Here is a 20554-nt window from a genome sequence, read left to right on the forward strand (position 1 = left end):
TTTAGAAAAAAAACCATATTTTTAAATTTTCTGGTAGAATCCGATGCCATTTGCTGACACAGTTTCCCCTCCTGAAAGGTATCTATGGTTGGTCTTCCACAAAGACAGATCTTACCATTTCAGGGGGGGGGGGGTAAAATTGTTTACTTTTAAGTCCCCCACCCCCCAGAAGGAAATGTCTATAACTTTTTTTTATTGTTTCGGGATAGAATTTTTAAAAATGCAGCCACAGTCATACCTTCAAAGGGGAAGAAGCCTGCCAAATTTCAGAATGACAGCTGCGGAAGCCTTTACCATTTGGGATGAGTAAATTAGGAATCATTTTATCTCCTTTGGTTTTGTGGCAATCAGTCTGAAAAATGCTGACATGAGAGAGGTACCCCTGGGTAAGAAACCAGCCAAATCATAGAGAAAGAGGTTTTTGTGCGAGGAACCCTTTAAAACAATAGGAAAATAAAATAATGAAGGATTGTCAAGAGATAGCACTATACTCTAACGTCTACTCTAACAACTTATCCAAGGGCAATATTTCCACAAACGTCAAATGAAAAAACAAGAAAAATGGAATGAAAACAAAATAATTAAAAAGAGATAGGGTGCATTGTCAGTACAGTGGTACCTCAGGTTACATACGCTTCAGGTTACAGACTCTGCTAACCCAGAAATAGTGCTTCAGGTTAAGAACTTTGCTTCAGAATGAGAACAGAAATCTTGCTTCGGCAGCGCGGTGGCAGCAGGAGGCCCCATTAGCTAAAGTGGTGCTTCAGGTTAAGAACAGTTTCAGGTTAAGTACGGACCTCCGGAACGAATTAAGTACTTAACCCGAGGTACCACTGTAATTGGAGTAGAAAGCAGTTACAGATAACCTCTCAGAAAGGTGAAGTCTATGAGTGCTACTGCATTATCGTTGCAGGGACTTGGGTAAGTAACAGGCTTGTATAACTGCCTTTAACAACTGCTTAGTCTACTGACATTAGTAGCTGATGATGAAGGTTATCTCCACACAGACATACACACGCACGAATCCACATGCCTATTTCTGTAAATCAACCTGTAATTAAAGACCAAAGAATAAGCCTTGAGCAGCTTTTTAAAAAAATCAAAAATCAAAAATCTAGACTGTTGGCAGCTTTATAATGGAGAATCAGTTCCAAAAATGATTTGCAGAATAAGGAAGAAGTGAGATTAATGCAGCAACAACTAATTCTTACCCGCTACAAGGTGCCCAGTTTGCTTACAGCAGATAAAAACACAATACAATTTGCTTACCATTATTTGCTTTCACATGTCCTCAGATTTAAAAAAATAATTCATCACTATTGTGCACTTTAAACTGTTTCCCTCTGTATTTACCCAGCAAAAAAGCTTTACAGAGAGCCTTGTATAGCATTCTGTTGTTCCTTTACAAATTCAGTTGATTGTCTTGACCCCCAACAATTATGGTTATCAAGCTTTGCAAAATTTGGAATTTATATTGTTGCATTCCACCCGGATCTCTGAGTAGTGCAAGATTCCAGGCGCTCACCCAGGGTTTGTGTTTCCTTTTTGGGAATGAGGCACAGCGGATACTGATGTGTCCTTATGATATATGGTTTGTTTTCACATATATACAACCTGAGCCTATGATGGAGGGGTTCACATTCATTTTGCCATAGCCTCCTGTAATGGTTCTAGGGGTTGCTCGTGCGTAAATCGGCGCCACACCTGGCTGGGTTGCCTGAGTGAACCCTTTCTGTCCAGACAGCCACTTGCCCGTGGCTGTCTCAATCGCTGGCAGAATCCGTCAGTGGGCGTTTCTTGAACTTCTTCCAGCAAAGAAGCTCTTTGACGCCTAGTCTCTGCCTACTCTCCCTGCACGGAAGCCTTCTGCGCAGGGAGGGTGTGGGCAGCGGAGGACCCGTGCTCTCCCCGCTGGTCCCCGGCGAGGAGTCATGGAGCCACCTCGCCGATTCCCTCATCTGCCCCCCTTCTCCACTGGTGCTACGCTGATTTCCTTCCCCAGAAGATGTGCTGCTTCTCTCCCTCCCGGGACGCTCTCCGGAATCCCTCTGGAGCCCTCCCTCTCCCCCTGGCTCCGATGGCAGTTCCCTGACACCTCCATACCCTTCAAACAGAAATCAGCCATCATGCTCTGACCATGTCTCCAGTTTGTTGCCCTTACCAGACTGCAACCTTTTCCCCTCCTGGTGACATCACAGCCAGCTGTCACCCTCCTTCAATCTCTGGCTTTGTCTTAGAGTTGGGGCCCCATCCTTTTGCCATCTGGCAGAGAGCCCATTCTCATTGGCTGCCTCAATGGCCCACTTGTTCTCTTAATGGCCCATCTCCCAGGCAATCTCCTGAACACTGGAAGCTGGGTCCAGGGATTAGCAGTTTGGAATCCAATTTAACTCCCCAAGCCTTGATTAAATTCCAACACCTACTGGGCCCAGGAATTTAAGGGAGCCTGGCACCCACAAGCCCATAACCATGTGTTAAATTTCACTAGGAAACCAAACACCAAATATTGGTCTTTTTTTTAAAAAAAAAGGAAAGGAAAAACATAGCATCACTTTCTTGCAATGCATTGGGGAGAGGGACTATTTGAAAAAGTCTTGGATCTATAGCTAGTCATCATCATCATCCTTTTTATTCGACCGCCAGTCAGAAAAAAGTACATTTTGTCAATACACAGTTAAAAACATCCAGGAGGATTTTAAAACTTAGCCAACACTAAAATGGGCTAAACAGATAGCCCCATATCAATACAGTCAATTATAGTCTTGCGACGCTTAAAAGCTAAGAAGAGAAATTTGGCCACCAAGGAAGGTATAGCTCTAGTGGCGTTATTCAGCAAGTGTAAAACCTGGTTTTCTCCGGGTAGGAAGCAGAATTGACATAAGAGTGGGTCTATAAAATTTTGTCTAAGCTCTGCATAAGAAGGGCAAGTCAAGAGAATGTGTTCGGTGGACTCAACCACACCCATGGCACAATGACAGGTTCTCTGGGCGTATGGTACTCCCCTGTACCTTCCCCACAATATCGCAGAGTCAAGGACATTTAATCTAGCCGCTGTAAGAAGTCTGCGGTATTCCACATAGTGGATTTCTGCAAGGTAGGGGGCTGGTATGGTCCGATAAATCTGGTCCCCTAGGAACATCCCTGGTTTTACCTGGGCTATGTCCTCTTGTCTGGCAATGTCACTCAGTCTCCGGGAGATCACAGCTCTAGCTTGATTGTACGTCATAGACTCAAAGTAAAGGAGAGACAATCCGCAGGATTGAACCTCATTAATGACCTCCCTTTCCCACGATGATTGGAAATCATCCCTCAATATCAAGGGGGCAATGCCCACTGGTTTAAAACAAAGCTTGAGCCACAGCCAGAGCTTCGTCTTCAAGGCCACATACCGTAGAGCTTGCCAGCCGACCTCTAATCTCATAACCGCACCCGCTACCGAGGGGGGAATCCTAAGAATGGCTCTAAGGAATCGTGTTTGGATAAAATCCAGTTTCAAAAAATCCCTACGGGAGCCTAAAGAGATGCCCACCAAAAGAAGGGGGAGGACTTTCATTTGAAAGAGTCTCAAAGCTTCTATAGCTAGTGTGAATATCATCATGCTATAAATACACTGCTACAAAGTCAATTTCTGCTGCTGGGCTTTTAAGAAGAATCCACGAATGTACATATCTATCCATATTGACATATGCACATTCACCCAAATTCCAAAAGAAAATGTATTAACAAAAACATAAGGTAGCGGGAACCCTGGTCAAAGTGAAAATGTAATCTGTAATTCAGGGGAAAAAGCATTAACAATATGCTTTGGGATAAAATGTGAACACTTGCAAGAACCACTATAAATTCATGACATTTTAACAAGGAGCTTAATATCTGAAGTTTGGCCAACTTTTCTCATACTGTACTTAGTTAACAACCTATATACGAAGCACCCACCTCAGTGTGGTCTACTGTGGGTAGGAGTGACTTGCTGAGGTATCACAGAAAGTGATATGTTAGGGATTGAAGCTGGGACCTTCTGGACAAAGAACGTATATTCCACCAGTGAGGTGCAGGTTACCTCAAGGGAATTGGATAAAGCCACAGGAACAAACATACATAAGTTTTGGGTGGACAGACGAAGTTTCAATATAGTTCTATAGCAAGATGCACTTGGCATTTTAGGGTAATGTGCAGAGGCCCAGAACCCTAGCAGAAGCTACAACTAACACCTGCCAAAGTCTACCACCACCAGGTAAGCTTGCTATAGCTCAGTGGAATGGGGGAATAGACATAAGAAAAATCCCACATAGATTATTCTGCTATTTATGTTAGAAATGCTTAAAATGCCCACCATCTAAGTCGATTCCAGGGCAGTGTACAATAATTAAAATGCAATACACTAAACAAAAACAAAAAACCCCAAACACCCACCCCGCATTCTTCATATAAACATAAACACTGAGAGGCAACCAACCAGCAGAACTATTAAGCAGACAGAGGCCATAAAACCAATTTCAAAATGCCTGGGAAAGAAAAATGTGACTCTGGAAAAGACTGTCGTGTCAGCATCAGTCAGACCTTGCTGGAGAGGGTATTCCAAAATTGGACACCACCACATTATGCTGAGCGATTCCTCTGACCTGAAGACAGCCCAGTTCTATAATTCTGAGTGTAAGTTCAATTGATGAGTTAACATGTAAATTAAGTATTATACAGCTGATGATTAAGGCATTTTAATTCCCAATGATTGATGAAAAGGTCAGTCTTAAGTGTTCCCAGGCATGGAGTGTGCCCTATTTAATTTACTGCATTCCACCCTGGGTGCTTTATGAGGCAGCCATTTCTTAAAGCAATCCCCCCCTCTACTAAACACATTGTTTAATGATTCTCCACTCCCCCCTTGGGGCGTACCTAGCAGTTGGCTAAGTTGGCTCCCTCCAATAGAGCAGGCCCAGGGTGTGTGTGCAAAAATAATGATGCTCCTGGACCAGCTTCTGGGTGAAAAGGGTTTTCCCAAGGTGGTGGAGGGCACCCCCCTCCAACATTTCTCAGGTGAAGAGCAGGACATCCTATTCCATCCCTTTCAGCATTTCTCCAATGAAAACAGGGCCATCCAAAGGGAAAGTGTGACAGTCCAGTATCAATGGCTTCCATAACTCCGGAATTGCCCCTGGGAAACTTGGAGGGTATGAGAGTGTATACACATCTGCAAATAAATGGTGAGGCTCTTCTTTGCTCCAGGTACGTGGCAGCGCCAGAAGGCAGGCTCTGGCCAGGGCATGTGAATCCTCTCACTTTTTCTCCTTTCATGCTTGCCCACTAATTAACATTCATTTTTAGTGGCCAAGCCACTCACAATAAATGGACAGCATAAACATGATGGCAATTTACCTCAGTTTAATCTCTTGAGAGCCAATGTGGTGTAGTGGTTAAGAGCGGTAGTCTCGTAATCTGGGGAACTGGGTTCACGTCTCCGCTCCTCCACGTGCAGCTGCTGGGTGACCTTGGGCCAGTCACACTTCTCTGAAGTCTCTCAGCCCCACTCACCTCACAGAGTGTTGGTTGTGGGACAGGAAGGGAAAGGAGAATGTTAGCCGCTTTGAGACTCCTTAGGGTAGTGATAAAGTGGGATATCAAATCCAAACTCTTCTTCTTCCGCCAAGCTAGCCGATTAGCTTGCTTCTGCACAGCTCACCTGCATTACCAACTCCTGTCTCATGTCCATCACATCAACCTCAAGGACCATCTCTCCCCTTATGAACCAACCCAGGAAGGGAAAGGAGAATGTTAGCCGCTTTGAGACTCCTTTGGGTAGTGATAAAGCGGGATATCAAATCCAAAATCATCTTCTTCGTCTTCTTCTTCTATGATACTAGACTGTGAAAATATAAAGGTATGAATGAAATACAGAGAGCAGGTTTTAGTAGGGTTCTCCACCCCACATTATGATACTATAGACCTCTTTGGCCTTTTATCTGAATAGACAGATAATATTCAGTGTAAGCCCTGCAGTATTTGCGCTGTGACGCAGAGGCAGCAGAACTAAGAAAGGGTGTGTCTCTGCATTTTGTAGCAAACAAACATCAAAGATCTGCAGCAACGCAACGTTTCCCTTAGCTAAATTCCAGGAGAAAAGTCTTTGCAGAGTTTCACAGAGAGTCCTGTGGCATATTAAAGATGGATAAATCTGCTGTGATGTTACATTTCATAGGCTGCAGGCTATTTCTGGGTAAAGTGATCAGGCAATCCCAATCGTGTCAGGAGGAAGAGCAAGGGTGCACTCCTTGACACCATCCTCCAGGCTGAACTTCTGCAGTGGGGACCCATGAGGGCACCTTGTGTGATTTATAACCCTGATCTTCCAGCATAGAAGGCTGCAGGGCAGGTGATGGAGAAACAAAAGAGAGAGAAGGAGGGGAGGAGTGTCTGAATAGGGCTATATGGTCTTGCCAAGAAAGCTCATCACACTCATCTCTAAGGTGCTTCAGAATTCTGGCTCTCCTTAAAGGGACCCCTGACTATTAGGTCCGACACTGGCCGACTCTGGGGTTGCGGCGCTCATCTTGCTTTATTGGCCGAGGGAGCCGGCGTACAGCTTCCGGGTCATGTGGCCAGCATGACTAAGCCGCTTCTGGTGAACCAGAGCAGCGCACGAAAATGCCCTTTACCTTCCTGCTGGAGTGGTACCTACTTATCTACTTGCACTTTGATGTGCTTTCGAACTGCTAGGTGGACAGGAGCAGGGACTGAGCAATGGGAACTCACCCAGTCGTGGGGATTCGAACTGCCAACCTTCTGATCTGCAAGTCCTAGGCTCTGTGGTTTAACCCACAGCGCCACCCGCATCCCTCTGGCTCTCCTTAGGTACCAGTAAATAAAACTGCACAGAATTCTTTGAACACGCAAGGAAAAAGAGCACAACTGTAATCAGAGTTCTCACTGCGCAAGAAAGATGCCTAGAGCCAGCTGGATAGGCAATTTCTATCACGAGTAATATAATCCTTCCATTAGCTGAATGGCAGCCAGTAAAAATTCATTGCCTTTGTGTGGCGAAGTGGCTCACATTGATGCATGATTCCTGATTAATGCTCTGTGAACGGCTCTTTGGCCTGTGTGTGTTTTCAGCGCTATGTGGCTGTGGGGACACAACCCTTTGATGGGCTTGCATATGGATCTCATTAGGCACTGGCTTGATTTTGAAAGCCCACAATTGTGCAAAATCGGCTCGTAAACACATTCCAAAGATATATGTGGGGAAAGAAGCAGCCATTAGTAGGCAGGCACCATGTTGCCTCTAGTAGTTGTTTACTTTGCTTCCTTTCAAGTCAGGCAAAACAAAGGTTGGGCATTAGATACTGCAGGTAGCTAGACACAGATCATTGCTCAGCAGAGAGGTAGGGAAAAGAACCCATTCCAGGCTTTGACATATGGATCAGATAACAGCCAAGTACACCACTTGACTGGCACCAATGCAAGAGCATATGAGAAAAGGGACCAGAGAGTTTTCTGAAGAGCAGCGGTGAGAGGAGAGGAAGTAAACAGTTGGTAGCAAAACTGCATTCCAGTTACCACTGTGCATGGTAATTGCTTTGCCCTTTAGGAAAGAGAAAATTGCACAAATAGTATTATATTCCTATGCTGCTTAAAAGGGGGAAAAAAGCAGAAGACCAGTGTAGCAAAGTTAAATGGGACGAAGTCCAATGGCAAGATACTGACCTTGGGTTTGGAGAGCTGAGCTAAATTACAAGCCCTCCTGATCTTGTACAACCTTGGGCAAATAATCAAAGAGGATTTTGAGACGAGGCCGAAGCAAGAAGAATCACTGGCTTTCTATTGCAATCCGATGATGCCTGTTTCTTCAGAGTGCAGTTTTGATTATGTAGCAGTATCACTAAAGTCTGTGCCTGAGGATATCTGCGCCTGCACACAGACCTCTAGCAGATATCATGCAGCACACTTGGTACGCTCTTAAGGAGCGCAGAAAAAGACACGGCAAACATCTGCAAAGCACCTCGCGGCTTAGATCGCTGGAATTGGGTGGCATGCCTAAAAGCCTCCCAGGCATAAATGCCATTAGGGAATAACAGTAAGTTAACCTTGAGAAAAATATTAAAAGGTTTGTGGACATTTCCAGGAGAGGAGAGAAAAGAGGTGTACTGGTAATGGCAAAAATGGTGGCAACGCTTTATAATATAGCAAGTGACCATTTCTCAAGGAAAAGGGAGACTTATAAGGAAACAAATGTTGAGCTTGGGGGTGGGGATTGGAAGTTTCAATAGTGGTGGAGATACAAACAAGCTGCTACTCTGAATCAGTTGTCCATCACACCTGTTTTGGGGTTGAACATAGACACAACATTTGCTTAAGCGTGGTGGATCTGCTTTTCACTGCCCTGCAATAGTACTAATAATGCTTCAAGAATTCATAAAATGTGCTTTCAAATCATTTTCACCACACTCGGTGTTATGTCTGTCTTCAATATTAGGTTTCCCAGTCTGTCAAGCGCTGATGAAACTTGCGGGGAAGTGGAGGGCTGGGAGTGTGGAAGGTTCCCATAGAGACCTTGCAGGTTTTGTGCTGGATAGTGTCCTAGATTTCTATGCCAGCCTCTGCTGTGCAACCCTCTGAAGCTTCCCAACGGGACTTGGCAGTCAGGTCTTAAGCACCCAAGTTGAAATTATTCTGCAGATTGTATCAGTGTGTGAAGCTGATAAAGGAAGATAAATGCTGGTGACGATTGTTTGTGAATGAAACATCCTTGATAGAAGATACTTGCTCAATAACTAAAAGCCACTTATTTCCTTGGTGTTAACAGGTTTACAGACGACTTTTCAGGTCAGGTAATTTATTTCTCATTTCTGTGTTTTCCTCTTGGAGCTGATCTATTTACATCTCTTGCATCTGGGTCTTCTTTTCTAGAGTGGAGATTGTGCCAGTGAGGGTTTCCACTTTGGAAGCCAGGTCGTTCATCTTTGTCTCTGGAGGAGTTGGCAATTTATTCATGATTCCTGTTAGTCTCAGTTCCGATTCCCTCAGCTCCTGTTCTGTCGTTGGATCGTTGTCACCATGGAGTGTGTGTGTTGTGGTCTCTTTGTCTTTTGCCTTCCCCTCAGTTGGTGCCATTTTGATCTTCTTGGTGACCTTGGTCTATGTTGTATGTGGTGTTCTTCGGAGGTTGGAGGTATTATGGTGTGTTAACAGTTTGTTGATCCCCCCAAAAATATGGACACAGGTTTCCATTGCCCATCTCATCAACCCCCATCCGTACAAACAAATATCCCATTGTAGATGCTTTATGAAAAAGTTTCCAGTCATGCACAGAATTTCACCAAACATCAGTATCCCCAAGACCTCTAATCCCCACATCTCGCTTTCCACCCAGTTTGATTCCTTTTCCATAACAGCACAAATGTATGTGGCAAGGGGCGCTTCACTCACAACTTTGGTAGGTTAGGCATTGGTTAAGCCTTAGTCTTGGGTGAAGGGGAGGTTGTAGCCTCTGCCAACCCTTCTAGTCTCCAGGGGTATCCTGATAAAGGGATCCTGAAGGAGTTACTTCTGTCCAGAACCCCAGGTGGGGCGCTAGATCCATAGCACTTCCCAAGGCAGTAACCCAGCAAGAGGTTCTTACTTGATGTGCGTCATAGGACCTCTTCAGGTTGATTCCTAACAGTTATACATCAACAAGCGAGTTGGTGGTTCAATGGTTATACCCAATACCTATGCCAAACCTCTACATCTGTAATCAATAAAGTTGTCAGCTGGTTTGACCCCCCAAATAATGTTGTTTTGTACATTTCCCAGGAGTCAGACATGGGTGAGGGGAAGCGCCCAGCCTATGCAAAAGAGTGAGTGAATGATTGGGGAAGCCTTCATGCAGGCAAGGCTCTTTTGCTACAGATGTTTGTGCATTATGCAAGAATATCCATTGAGGAGCATGTAGTGTCAGGAACAGACTACTCAGTGTAGCCCCACTCCTTGCTCTCCTGTGTTTTTCAACATAGGAGCAAAGAATGCCCAAATAGGGTCAGTGTTATCAGTAGAGGCTGATCCATTAGGGTGAATGGGATGTTGTCTCACCATCCTCAGTCTGCCGCTAGCCAGCCTGCACTTGCCTCCCTACTTAACAACCAGTCTACTTAACAAGAATGGCACTGGCTGTTAGTTTCCTCCTCCTTAGTGTTATGCTTGCAGAAGTCTTTAGGAAAGAAGATGGGGACAGAACTAAAATGAATGGGCTCTGCCTCTCAATGGCACTGCCTCCATCTGCTCTTCAGACTTCCGGCCCTGCCAGTCACAATCAGCACCAACCACCACGGCTTAAGACGTCATAGCTACTGTTCCCTGAACAGTGTGTGTGCGTGTGTGTGTGTGTGTGTGTCAGGGGCAGGCATGTAGTCCACATATCCTTCTAGCAATCCAGATCTTGAACAAAGAACAGGCGAAGCTTTGAAGGGGCAATTTAAAAGCTCACCAACAAACAGAAGTAAATTCTTTCCAGAGTGAAAACAAAGATTAAAGAAGACTGTTTCTGTTCAGCTTTACTTTTTATGCTGAATGTGAAATGTTTGGAGATCAGATCATATATTACACTTAGGGCTGTCATTTACAGCTCAGTGGGTTTGTTCTTGTGAATAATAGTTCTAATTATTTAATCTTTTCAAGAGAAGAGGCTTTGCAATACTACTGAAGTCCCCCTTGGAATATAAGTGATGATCTACACCCTTCATAGTGCCTGGAACAAAGCTCTACTATTAGCCGAGCATTTGAAACATAAAAGATTTAATGCTCAATGCAGGAATGTAAGCTGCCTCTTTCTTATGGTAATTATTTAATTCCAGCAACTCAAAGAACATGAGTTTGAGAACTGGCATACATTTCCCCTCATGCTGTGATAACATCAGGATTCTTCTTCTTTACTTACCTTTTGCTCAAAGCATTGTCACTTAAGTTTCTTACTGGTAAATCCCATGGATTGGTTGAAGTGGAAATAGTGCAGGGTGTGAATTAGGTCTAAGCAAAAATGGGCTCCAAAAATTCTCCACCGTATTTGTGTGCTGCAGGAGTGTGTGTGTGTGTGTGTGTGTGTGTGAGAGAGAGAGAGAGAGAGAGAGAGAGAGAACAGAGACAGACAGACAGACAGACAGACAGAGATTGTGTGCGTGCGTGTTTGTGTGTAGCTCTCAGCGAATGTTATTTTAGGGTGGGTGGAATTCTCTAACGATTTGGGAAGGAGATAAATTTCTTGGAAAATCTCTTGAGAACATTCTCTTTTGAGATTTTATACTTTGGCTCAGTTAATGCTGAATGAAACTGGTGGATGAAAGCAGCAGTGGACTATGAATTGAAAACTAGAAAGAGTTAAGCCCACTGCCTCCTTCCTCAACATTAAAATAATACTTAACTAGGTGCACTCAAAAATCTTTATCTTATTTGTGGCTGGCAAAAAGGGGGTATTTTGCTAAATATTCTGTATGTGGGCTGAAATTCTCAAGGCAGAGCACCTCCCCTCCAAAAACACACACAAATATCAGATAATTATTTTCTAAGAAATCTTGTCCCAGTACTTCTTTTAAGGAAGCAGCACTTCATCACTTGCCATAAAATGCCATCTCGTTTACTTTTGCCAAAAGAATCCCAGAGAAAGCAATACAAGAAGGATAAAGGGAGCTCTCTCACATTCTTCTCTGTTTCTTACATCCTGCTCCCAGGAGGAAGCTGCAGTTTCTTTGAAGGCAGTGGTATCATGCCGTGCTTGGAAGAGAAGTAGTGGCACAACAGCACCAAAGGCAGCAGTGGGCCTTCCTTTCTAGTTCTGGCATGAAAAAGGAAGTTGTTGTTGTTGTTATGTATTAAGATTAAGTTGCAGTTCTCACTCAGGGCCACCAGTATGTAAATGAAGAATTGAAAACTGTCGCTCCTGATTGGTTAGCTAGTTGTGAGTTGTTACTGTTTCAAGTTACTTAGTATTATATAAAGCAGCCAGCTAGGTTTCAGTCAGTCTGATTCCAGGAGCAGTTCTAACTGCTGCAGTAAAGAGCTGTGAATCCAACAGAGCTGTGTCGTTTGTCCATCTCTTCCACTATTCAACAGTTGTATTATGGCAGCTCTAGGACTTTGGAGCCAGATCCTATACGCTACGAAAGCAGGATGGGGATCACTAAGACCGGTCCTTTAGGGAATAAGGACAACAACAGCAAAATTTGCTCTAGAACAGAAATCAGGGAAGAGTTATTTTTTTAAAAAATGGAGACCATCATGAACATCTGTCATAAGTCGGGAGGGGGGATCATTTAAAAAATACGTAGGAAACAGATCCACCTTTAATCTTTTCTATATAAATCAGGGGTCACCAACTTTTTTGGACCAGTGGGCACATTTAAAATTCTGAGGAAGTGTTTTGGGTCCTCGTCAGAAAACAGCTGCCATGGGGTTGTGACGTAACACAACATGGCTCCTGTGAGGTGTGGCATAACACAACATTTGAGATGGTGCAGTCATTGCTGCTCCCCCCTCACCACTGGACAGCTTCATACTTCAGCTATGTCCTGCTGGTGGAATCCTGGCTGTGTAGTTCACACAATATTGATTCCCCCTATCCCCATAGTCAAGGTGTTAAGGCTCAGCTGCTTCCATCAAAGTTCCTATATTTATTTTGGGGGCATAATGAGATAGATAGACATCTGGTGCCCTTTTGAAATGTGTTGTGGAGGTGGGATTATTGGGTTGTTCTTGCTTTTCATTTTTATAATGTGTTTTGTGGTTTTATATTGTGATTTTATGTTGTGAACTGCTCTGAGATCTGCAAGCATAGAGCAGTATATAAATTTTAAAAATAATAATAATAGATGAACCATTTGCTGCATGAGCATGCTATGGGTGAGTAGGGGAGTATGGAGAGATATGTGCCACTCTTCCTTCATAATAGAGTTTTGCTATACTTGCTCCGTGCAAACCTTGTTTTTGATGGCAGTTATGAAGAAGCTACCATTACAGCTTTTCTTCTGTGCACACCAACTATCACCTTCTTTATTCTCTCACAGTCTGTTTCAATAAAGCTACCATCTATCACCTCAATATCTTCTGCTCTGAATCCCAGTGCAGCAGTAACTTACAAAAACAGCCATCCTGTCTGTTGGTTGATGCCCATTGGTTCTTGCAGGTCGTAAGGCGGAGAACCCAAAAGTAGATGGAGCAAGAGCCAATGGCAGGCAGAGCTTTGTCCCCATCCTTCTCCCTGTTGAGTCCTACAAGGGCAAAACTGAGACCAAGGAGGAGAAAGCTAACAGCCAGGGCAGCCCCCTGGGCTGGTTGTAAACATGGTGTAGGCAAGTGGGGACCAGCTATGGGGAGACTGAGGTTGGTGGTGCAGTGCCCCACTTGTTCTAATGGCTCAACTTCCCCTACATCCTATTGCCATTGGTACTGTATGCTCCATGCCTGAAGCTGAAGGTGAAGGAAGGGTTATTATAGTAATACTGCAATTTTAATCTGTATCTAACACATCTGGAAAGAGTCTCCTCTCCCTCCTCCACTCCTGCTCCTAAATCTTCTCCACCAACCCTAGAAAACAAAGGTGGTGGCATTTTAGCTCGAGGCAGAAGACTTTTAGTCAGAAAATAAAATTATATAGGATTAAGAAATGGAAACTTGACTAGTAATTTGTTTCAAAGGAATAAAGAGTTTGTGATTCAGCTTCCTATATTTAGTGCTAAGGACTGAGCACATATTATTTGCTGATTCTTTGGGTCTGGGTATGAAAATCTTCTGGAAGTGATTTTCCCAGATATCTCCCAAGCCAATCAGTTTCTGAAGTTCTAAAGAAGAAAAAGGAATATTAGTACTTAACAACAAATGTAGGGTTTTTTTTGTAATTAAAACAACCCCTACAACTGATTTTTCTTCAACAGGGAATGCAACGTTAGTGAATCATCTAAAAACAATGATATTTTCCTCTCTCTTTTTGGCTGAAAGAAAGCTTCAGATTTTGCCGTGGCTATGCTGGTTCATTTAAATTCACATTACCACACTAGCCTCTGGTTCAGATTCAAGAGAATGACTGATCAACTTTAAGAGACAAGGAAGCAGATAATTAGATACTCAGGACTGTGGCACAAAATTAGTAACTTGTGTTAAGTGTTGGAATTCATTAACGATTTAAGAAAAATTAACAACAATCAGGTTAAGTAATCTCAAACCTCATTTAATCAGAGTCTGGGCGTTTTCCACGTGTTTCTTCCAGGTGCCAGCAAATGGATCTTGGAACTTTCCCAGATAGTTTATACTGCTGAGTTGTAGAGGGCTTCTAATTTTACATAAAATTCAGAATGTGATCCAAGAGGTCTTGGTTCTGATTTCTGGTTGATTGCACAGACATAACAGACATAACCAATACTATGGAAAATTGGTGACACTTGGCTTCTTTAAGTGATAGCGATTTCCTCCAAGGGTATTGAGACAGAGTTTTCCATTAATGGGAATGAGTCTTAAGGACTAAGAGATAAATGTGGCAGAAAGGCACTCACATATTTAGTTACTGGATGCCTTCCAAGGTTTCTTCCTCAAGGTGGAACACTATGGGGTTGAGACTAGACACAAAAAAATAATGGTTAGTCACTTATGCCTGGGATGAAATGGCAACTTCCTTGCATATGAATTGGATAGAGTCTATTAAGAGATATCCTTTATTTATACATGGATTCTCTCAATAAAGTAATGAACTATAAGAAAGATGTTGACAGTTCTCTCCATTTGCATCTAGATTTCCAAAAGCAACAAGAAAATTATCAGTCTATCTGCATGAGCTGTGCTCTGTGGCAAATAGGTTGTCTAAAACCTGACAGAAGTGCTCTGTTGCTGGAAGAATAATATATTACATGCGACTTACAAAATTAAAACGAAAGGAACATTGCAAAGGAATGCAGGCTTCACATGTGAGTGTAATTATCAGAGAGCAGCAGAATGCAGAAAGTGGCAGGTGAAACACTGCAGAATATTTATTTTGAACAATTAAATGCAGTTCCCAGCTTAAAATTGCTTTACATTAGTGATTACACCTTTGAATATATTCAAGCATATTTACAGTATGTTCACACTGTGCTGGGTTTTGTTCACTTGTACTGGACAGCAAGGAGGCTTCGTTTTTGTTTTCTTCTGTGTGGGGGCCTTCCCCTCCTTCCTTGGTGTAAAGTGCACTTTATCCTGCACAGCACTCATCCATAATGCACTAAAATCACCCGTCCATTACCGGAAGCCTAAGTGCCATCCACAGGACTCTTGCAATCCATTGGTAAAACCTCTTCAGTGGATCACGAACCAGCCTTGTAGAATCAGGTTAAGAAGTCCTACAGTATGCTTTTTCAGGTCAAAGTCTAAAAGACAGAGAAGGCCAGCCACATAAAAAATGCAAAGTTTATGCAGCGTCCAGGTCCAAATAGACATTCTTTGAAGAACAGATGCTAAGCAATAGGTGGGAGCAGAGATTACTATAGCAAGACCTTGGGACGGAAGCAACTTACTGAAGGGGTTAAACTTTGATGCACTAATGGACCCTGAGTGATGCTCACGACAATTCTGATCACATATACAGCTGGGGCGGGAGTCTTTGAAACAAGCCACTCTTGCACCCATGAAACAAAAAGCAGACTAGGCTTTCCAAATTGGTCCATTTGTTCATTGCACTCCAACCAGCTCTCTGTTTCCTAAAGAGCCCAGCAACAGGTTTGGTGCAAGGCAGCCTCCATTGGAGTGCATAACTGGCAGTGTGTATGTTGCCCATTTAAGAGTTTCTCCAACAGAATTAGCCATAGGACAATGAGTCATAGTCTGGGGTCTTCCTGTTTAAGGACTCAGAAAAGAGTTCACCTTTGCAAGCGCAGAATTGCAGTTTTCCTAGCTCCCTGTTCCAGGTGGATAGTCTCTGTTCCTTCAACATTTTGGTGACTTGATCAATCTCCCTCATACAACCCTACAGCTTCAGCCAATTTGAATGAACCTATTTCACTCTTAGGGACGCAGGTGGTGCTGTGGTCTAAACCACAGAGCCTAGGGCTTGCTGATCAGAAGGTCGGCGGTTTGAATCCCCGTGACGGGGTGAGCTCCCGTTGCTCAGTCCCTGCTCCTGCCAACCTAGCAGTACGAAAGCACGTCAAAGTGCAAGTAGATAAATAGGTACCGCTCCGGCGGGAAGGTAAACGGCATTTCCGTGCGCTGCTCTGGTTCGCCAGAAGCGGCTTTGTCATGCTGACCACATGACCCAGAAGCTGTCTCCAGCTTCCTCGGCCTATAGAGCAAGATGAGTGCCACAACCCCAGAGTTGTCTGCGACTGGACCTAACGGTCAGGGGTCCCTTTACCTTTACCTTTATTTCACTCTTAACTTTCTCATGATTTAAATATACTCTTCTGAGGATAGTGGCTTAAGCCATCTCCTGCCTGATGTCTCCTTCCTACCCATCTTAGAAGATTCGAGAATGAAAGTGCACCTAAGGTCAGCTGGAAAATATCACCTTACAGAAGGCGCACAGAGGCCTGCAAAGATGTAAGAGCTCATAAAAGGGCAAGAAGAAGAGCTCATTCAAAGACAGAGAGGCTGGAAACAAAAGACAAGGCGGAATCTCTGGAAACTTGCGGCAAGTTTATCCCACATACATGCCCTTTGGAAGTTATCATATAGGTAACTCACAACTTACACACATTTAACTTGTGCACATTCAGCTTTATGCGCTGGGCAAAAAAATACAGATGAAAAGGGGACAGGCAATTGGGAAAAAAGACTTTGGCAGTCCTGAAGTCCTGGGATTGTATACGCAGTTGAGAATATTGTGGAAAGTTTTCAACCAAATGCTCAGAAGTCAGGGGCAGGGTTGCCTAGGAGCGGGATATGAGTTCTCCAGAGGACCCATTTCTTCATGAAATTCAGCTTTGGATGGTTTTGAAGTGCACTGTATCTGCCTAGGAAATGGAGTTAAAAAATAAATATCAATATTGAGTAAAGTATTTACATCTGCATGTGTGTGGTTTTTTATTTTATTTTAAATAATTCCCTTCTCACTTCTTAATCTCAAGAAATGAGTTAAGCTTTTTTGATAGGGTTAAGAAAAGAAAAGAAGATTAACTGCATGAGCAGCTTGGACATCAGTTGGTGCTCAATAAAAGAGGTAGTTTGGTGGGAGCAAAGCTCAACCAGGTCAGAACCACCAAACGCAGTTTATAATGGTTATCTTCTCTATTCCTATATCTACCCAACCCCTCTATCTCCACATTTCATGGACTTGAAAGGACAGATCTTACCCTCCTTGAACAACAGAGGGAGCCTGTTACTCTGAGCCACAGTGGATCTTATTATAGTTGACACTATGCCGTTGTTTCTTGTAGAGCTGAGAAGAAATGAATAAAAACTGAAGCGAGTGCAGTGGAAGACTTTTGTGGAAAGCCCTGTAGTCTGCTTTTCTGCCCCTCAAGATATTTTTTCCTTAACTTGAGCATTGGTGGTAAAGGATTCAAGGTTTCTGAAGAATTCAAGTGGACTCTGGTGTTTGTAGGCCAGATTCAAATGAGAGCGGGGGGGGGGGCATATCCTACGGAGAAAGATGAAAGGGCTTTGAGAAGATCAAAGACAAAACAGTGAATAGGAAATGGAAACAGTTGTGATAATAACCAATATTCTCTTTATATATCAGTTCAGCATTTTCTAGTATACTTTGGAAGTCACACTGTGTGAAAGATAGCGAGTCCCGCCAGACTGCAAGTGTTTTGCAGGAGGGATTCAAGCATACACCGGAATTTAAGTTTGTGCAATTAAAGTGGATTAAAGTGCTTTGTCAGCCTGGTACTACAAATCCACTCCTTATTTAAGGAAGGACTTTTGCAGATTGAAAAGCGTGGAATGAGCAAATGATTAATGGGAAGACATGCACACCCTGCGAGCAAATCAGGACGAATGCTGGTTGTCATATAACCCCCCAGTAAACCAATCAGAACAAAGGTTCAAGGAAGACTAGACTACTTGTGCAAGCAAATGTGGATGAATGCATAATAAACAGATCATCTGGAGGGACCCATTGACTAGATCGCACAAGGCACCCGATTGACGCTCTGGCCAAAGTGTCACATTGCTTCAGGCAAATACTTCTGTAGTAAGTCCACCTGCACAGACACAACCCTGCTGAGACCTCTTGTGTTCTTTTGCTATTCTGCCTTCTGAGCTTCAATATGGTAGCATAAATATATTTATTTAGTTGCCCAATCTTTAGTGGTTAGTTAGCACATCAACTGTTAAGGCTGGTAGTCCCATTCTCCAAGCCCAATATTCGAATGATCCCCCAACATTCTACTAATGGATATAAAGGCAATGTTGTCCGCAATCATTTTTCTCGTGCAAATACTATAGATTAGGAAGTATGTTTTATATTCATTTACCGTATTTTTCGCCCCATAGGACGCACTTTTTCCCCTCCAAAAATGAAGGGGAAATGTGTGTGCGTCCTATGGGGTGAATGCAGGCTTTCGCTGAAGCCTGGAGAGCGAGAGGGGTCGGTGTGCACCTCTAGCTCTCCAGGCTTCGCGCAGATCTCCGCAAGCTGTGGGAGCCCGCGCCGGGCTCCCACGGCTTGCGGAGAGTTGCCTGCATGCTGAAGGCTGGGTGCGCTGAGCTCAGCGCGCCCAGACTTCGCGCAGCTCTCTGCAAGGCACGGGAGCCTGGCGCCAGGCTCCCACGGCTTGCGGAAAGTTGCCTGTTCTGGGGGCTGGGGTCGGGGGAAGCTCGGGCTTCCCCAGCCCCGCGCCTGGGGGGGAAATAATTTTCCCCCCTTTATTTTCCCCCAAAAAAACTAGGTGCGCCTTATGGGGCGGTGCGTCCTATAGGGCGAAAATTACGGTATATCAGGGAGGACAAGGATTAGTAAAAGGTAAAGGGACCCCTGACCATTAGGTCCAGTCGTGGCCGACTCTGAGGTTGCAGCGCTCTTCTCGCTTTATTGGCCGAGGGAGCCGGCGTACAGCTTCCGGGTCATGTGTCCAGCATGACTAAGCTGCTTCTGGCGAACCAGAGCAGTGCACAGAAGCATCGTTTACCTTCCCGCAGGAGCAGTACCTATTTATCTACTTGCACTTTGACGTGCTTTCGAACTGCTAGGTTGGCAGGAGAAGGGACAGAGCAACGGGAGCTCACCCCGTCGCGGGGATTCGAACCGCCGACCTTCTGATCGGCAAGACCTAGGCTCTGTGGTTTAACCCACAGCTCCACCCGCGTCCCTCCAAGGGTTGGTAAATATCCCCAAATATCTATTCCTTCTCCAATTGCTTTTACAACTTTCAGTCACAGTAATTTCACATGGCTCCTAATACTGTGTGTTGCCTCTTTTGTGCGATCTGCCAAGGAACATAAGTGGGTGCTGTAATCAGGGCCGGACTTTTGTCTTTCAAATTTCAGCGGCACCCTGTATGAGCCCAAAATTCGATGCCCCATCACCCCTTCCCTTCCATTCTGCCCAATTCACAATGTCATAGTTGCGCCGCCCTGCAGCGCCCCCTAGGCTCGGTGCCCTAAATCCGCCTCTTCTGTAATGGTGTGTGGGCTCTCCTTTGTGTGTTATCCTCCAAAACAGGAATTGTGAGGGGCACAAAGAACTCTCCCTATACTTGCAAATTTCAGTTCTTGCATTATTTCAGAAAGTGCAAATTATGTAGATTCGCCTTTAAATGTCAGTTGAATTAAATTTCTCTGCCATCACTAGTTCTCAACAATTGCAACATGTGGATTACTAGTTACAACATGCAGATGATGGGGCTCAGTCTGCGGAACTCTTGACGGGAGTACGCGCTTCGGCAGAGGCGGCTTTGCATCCCTTCCTCTACTTTGCGTGCAGTGACCATGGGAGACGTTGAGAAGGGCAAGACGATCTTTGTTCAGAAGTGTTCACAGTGCCACACAGTTGAGAAGGGAGGCAAGCACAAGACTGGCCCTAACCTTCATGGTCTTTTTGGCCGAAGACTGGTCAGGCTGAAGGTTTCTCTTACGCAGAAGCCAACAAAAGCAAAGGTATAACCTGGGGAGAAGATACAGTGATGGTTTACTTGGAAAACCCCAAGAAGTATATTCCAGTAACCAAGATGATATTTGCTGGCATTAAGAAGAAGGGGGAGAGGGCAGATTTAATAGCATACCTTAAGGAGGCCGCTTCTAACTAATGACTTCTGCTGCCTTATTTATTTCACCATACAAATGGAAATGACTCTCTGTTGAGATTGGTTTTTAAACTTTCTATTTTTACATGCATTATATTGTAACAACTTCAAAAAGCCTTCTCGTCAGCCTGAGAACCTTGACCATGGATGGTTCTTAACATATGTACTTGTTCTTGTATTATAATTTATAGAATTGCATAGGCTTGAATGAGTCCAGTCAGGGTGACTGTAGCATTTCCCGATCATATAATTAAAAAACGAACAACCCCTAAAAAACAAAAAACATGTAGATAATGATGGCCAGAAGAATAACACATAGAGAATTTCTTAAATTTGCCTAGGAACTGCTTGGATTTAACAAGGGAGAGTGACACTACTCTCCAGCA

General features: G+C 44.0%; 1 long non-coding RNA gene and 1 pseudogene across 2 annotated transcripts in view; both read left to right on the forward strand.

The window, feature by feature from the left end:
• LOC308486767 overlaps window positions 1–20554 on the forward strand; it is a 202269-nt gene that overhangs the window by 79285 nt on the left and 102430 nt on the right. The window lies entirely within an intron of this gene.
• Window positions 19772–20433, forward strand: LOC308457364 (cytochrome c pseudogene; annotated as a pseudogene). The gene has a single exon. The product of its transcript is annotated as a cytochrome c pseudogene (transcript).

Source organism: Podarcis pityusensis (assembly GCF_964106645.2).
Source record: "Podarcis pityusensis genome assembly, chromosome: 10".
NCBI classification, from domain to species: domain Eukaryota; kingdom Metazoa; phylum Chordata; class Lepidosauria; order Squamata; family Lacertidae; genus Podarcis; species Podarcis pityusensis.